The following is a 4,174-nucleotide window of genomic DNA, read 5'->3' as shown; positions in this document are numbered from 1 at the left end:
CTGGAAAAATTTTCTATACATATATTTTTTGTGTCAGTGTATGTCCTGACATTGGACTATACCTCTAGGCGAATGAATAGATATGTGTGTCAGCCACAAGACAATAATTCACTTATCGGATATAGATGACATATTTGTACTCTAGATATTTCCACACTGTTGATAAAAATAAAATACATACCTCATGAACAAATTTGTGGAAATCGAAATTTACCTTTGAATGCATTTGGTTTTAATAGAGATGAAAGAAATCCGAAGATATGACAATCATATTAAGGATTGTTTTATCCTTATGACCTGATTTGGAAAATGTAAATTTCGTTTTCTACAATTTTGTTCCTGAAGATTGGTTATATTTTTTTTTTCAGTGTCACAAATGTGTATGTTACTAATTTTCCGAGCAATAAATTCATTGCATATGCTATATGTTTGAGAGAAAAAGTTAATAACCACGGATGTAAATGGATAAAACACTTTTATGAATTTTGTTACACCGAGTTTGGTATTGCATATTGTTACAGAGACAATGTTAGTACTACTACATTCATGATGGGCACAATGTAGTCATTTTTTTTTAGATATGAAATCATTTTTTTTAACAAAAAGGTCGATTACAAAATCAAAGAAAAATACTACATCGTGCACAAAGGGATGCTGGGTAGACACACACACACGACTGCAGGCAAGGGATTTACAGATACACATACGGCAACATAGCACCAGCCACATGGTGTATTGCATACCTTTTTTTTTGAGGCGATGGTTAAACCTTATCACTCATAAAGTTGCAGGTAGCAGACAGCATATGATAGGTAGCAGGCTGATGGTTTCATGCATCAACGGCAGGACTGTGACAATTTCCAGGCATAGATGTTAGGGCTCCTGTATGAAAAAAAATTGAGGTTAGAATTGATCATGGGCTATTTTCAATACGTACCTAGGTAATGGCCGCCGGCTGAGGAAATGGCCCGGCATGAGACAATCAGGGGTGGGAATTCCCCACGTTGGATCCATGGCCTGCACATCGTTTTCGCCTTCGAAATCTCGCCGACATCGCTGGTTTGTTGCAGGCACATGCAACGACATGTACGGCAAAGGGGTGGCCTACTGGGCAATTGGGTATTTGTGAAAATTATTTTTTCTTGTCCGCGATTATACGACATATATCAAATGGGTTTTGTCGTATGATGCTGTTTTGTAGGAGAAATAGTGAAAAATAGTTTTTCTTCTCATTCAAGAGAAGAAAATATTTTTCCTGTTGATTTGGGGCTGTGTGGCTGTGAAATGGTGTGGAAGAAATGAAGAAGTAGAGGTTGGCTGCAGTGGCAATTCATGTAGCCGGTAGGGCTCTAAATGGGAGCGTATGGCTATGGCGTACTTGTTGCGTATTTGGTGTAATATGTTTGGATTCAAGCAATATTCAGAGGTGGGTGGTAGTGTTTGAGATCCAGCTAGTATTTGTGTCTATGACTGTCTGAAAGTGCTACTATGGACAGTTTCATGCGGAGGGGTAGATTTTCACATGGACTATGTCCTGATTCTGTGCCACGGTATGTTGAACTACACTAGGCATGAGTTAGATTCTCTATTCATGTTAGTTAAAGTGGAAGTCAACAGCCGTTAATTTGAATTGCAGGGTAGTATTCCTTATTATCATTCACGATTAAATTGACAGAAAAACAAAACGAAGGAATGTGTCAAAGAGGAATGGACAAAAAAAATGGGGGACATTGGAAAGTTGGCTTTTGGCGGGGTTGAAAGCGGGGGTATATAAACGACAAGGGTAGCCCAGCTGACATTAACAAACAAGACGTTATTGGTGAACTTTCAAATCATTGTGTTTATTTGTATAATCCAATATTAGTATAAAAAAGTGGAAGTAATATTAACAATTGTGGTTTAATTGAATTAATTGTGCTTAGTGTTTAATTACACAGTGATGTAAGTAATTAGTGTTTTTCTAACATTAGTCAATGGTTGTGATTGTGTGTAATTTTTTATACAGTAATACTAGAAAAATCTGGTGATCGACGGAATCTGCACTGGCCTCCGTGGACAACTGGGAGGGCCAGTGTTTTCATTTTTCTTCGGGATTTTTCTTCATTTTTCCTGGTTTTCGGGTTACTGGTTGTGACTTATGTTGAAGCCAGTTTTGTGAAATCTGGAGAACAGTTTTCGTCCACATATATATCCCAAACATAAAGCCAAGTTTCATTGGGGAAGTCAGAACGCTGAATTTGCGGATTGCTGCTTGGTTGGACAACTTAGTGCCATATATGGATGCGATGGTTGAAGACTTCAATACTATTTGTTCAATATAATCCTGCAAGAAGATAAGAGAAAAAAAAAATCTGTCAATAAGAGAAAAACACCAGGTAACTTTGTGTCTCACCAGTTGTTTGTGTCTGTCTGTCCATGCGCCATAAAGAAAATAACGTCTGCATAAGATCCTATTCCTGAAATTGAGTAAAAAGGAAATATTATTCTCGATTCAAAACCAATTTAAATATAAGAAAAGAGGAAAAATAATCATTATAAAAATATATTAGCTATAATTTTAGTAGATAATTTAGGTTTAGTAATCTACATTTTTTTTGTGAAATACTTGTTAGTTTCTCGTTATTGTAAGAGGAAAAATATCCTAGTTTTTGTTATAAATCAGGCACAGGGTGATAGGTTTGGGTCCTTGCGAAATTAGAGTATTTGCCCTGCTATAATCTTGAGAGCGGGAATTGTCTTTTAAGAGAGCTCTTTTATCAGATAGGTAAAACATTTTATTCGCGCCAAAGTAAGCGCGTCAAAACAAGGGTCTGAGTCCGGTTCATCCTCAAATTGAGCCATTCAGTCTTCATATACGATATTTTTCTTCGTGATTTTCGATTTTGTTTTATTTTTAAACTCTTTTTTTTTACTTTTAATAGAGATAAATTAAAAAAAATAATACAAAAATATATTAGACTAAGGATAATTAATACAAATATTTTTTTTTGTTAGTTTTTAATATTTTTACAATAAAATTATTTATGGCTTGATTTGTTTTTAAAGAAAATGTTGTGTTGGTAATTGTTGTCATTGTGGGGGCAGAGGTATGAGGTAATTGTGTGAATACAATTGTGTGTGTGGTAATAAGGGGCCCAAAGAAATATGAAATTGAGGAAAAATGGAGTGTTTTGGGTCATGGTTGGGTGGGCAAGTGTGAGGTTATAACACCAAGACCTCTGGATCGATGTTTTCCCATTTAGGATCGTCGTAAGTCGCGTTTTGTATTTGTGTGAGTTCAAACTCTTTCAATGTTAGTGCTCTGGGTTTGATATAGGCGGGTTGAGTCCCACACCCACTGAGATCGCCGTAGTCAGCCGGACGGCCATGTCAAACGCCGCTATAGACGCACATAACACACTCTCGATTTAATAATGCTCATGTTTTCAGACACTTCGGTAAGGTAAATTAATTATAAAATTATTCGTGAGTCACGATATTTTTCGTGATTCACGGTATTTTTCGTGAGTCACGGTATTTTTGTGAGTCACGACGTTTTCGTGCGTGAGTGTGTGTGAATACAAATTTTCTTTTCGTGAGTGTGTGTGAGTCCTACCAAAAAATATCGTGCGTGAGTATGATTTTTCTGTCGTGAGTGTGCGTGAGCGTGAGTAAACTATTACTCACGTGCACACCTCTAGTTAGTACTATAGAAGATTAGACTTAGCCAACTTTGAATAAAATCAGTTAATAAATAAGGGTTGTATGGCCACTAAAGGTCTGCACAAGTATGCTTGAAAGCGATTTCAAATGGCTTGAATTTTTATAGAACATTCAAAACATCAGCGCTTCGCAAAACAAACCGAACAAATACATCGTTCGACGGCAGCATGGCTTGAAAACACAAGCACAACAAAAGGCAATCGAAACCAAAGCAAGCATAACAAATATCAAATACATGTTGCATAGAACATGTTGCTACTTGGGTTATAAATGTTTTGCGTGGGTTATGCATGTTCTACAGAACCTCAAGCAGCACAGCACATTGGTGTGATTTAATTTTGTTTATTTCTAGAGTCGAACTTTTAGGATTAAAAATGAAAATAAATTACATTGACTTTCAATTTTAATTTATTTAATTTATTTTATATATAAACAGGCGGTACTACGCTTCTGTTTCACAAAACCACATATA

At 36.1% G+C, this 4,174-nt stretch overlaps 1 long non-coding RNA gene across 1 annotated transcript; it reads right to left on the bottom strand.

Annotated features, from left to right (window-relative positions):
- Positions 1-1,813: 1,813 nt before the first annotated feature.
- On the bottom strand, positions 1,814-3,391 carry LOC142221716 (uncharacterized). The gene is made up of 2 exons (XR_012718197.1): positions 2,393-3,391; positions 1,814-2,323 (listed from the first exon to the last, which is right to left on the bottom strand). It is a non-coding gene; the product is annotated as an uncharacterized LOC142221716 (long non-coding RNA).
- Between the last annotated feature and the right edge of the window lie 783 nt (positions 3,392-4,174).

This window comes from Haematobia irritans, chromosome 1, assembly GCF_050003625.1.
Source record: "Haematobia irritans isolate KBUSLIRL chromosome 1, ASM5000362v1, whole genome shotgun sequence".
Classification (NCBI taxonomy): Eukaryota; Metazoa; Arthropoda; class Insecta; order Diptera; family Muscidae; genus Haematobia; species Haematobia irritans.
Note: the sequence above shows the minus strand (reverse complement) of the source record. Positions and strands in the feature narration are given on the sequence as shown.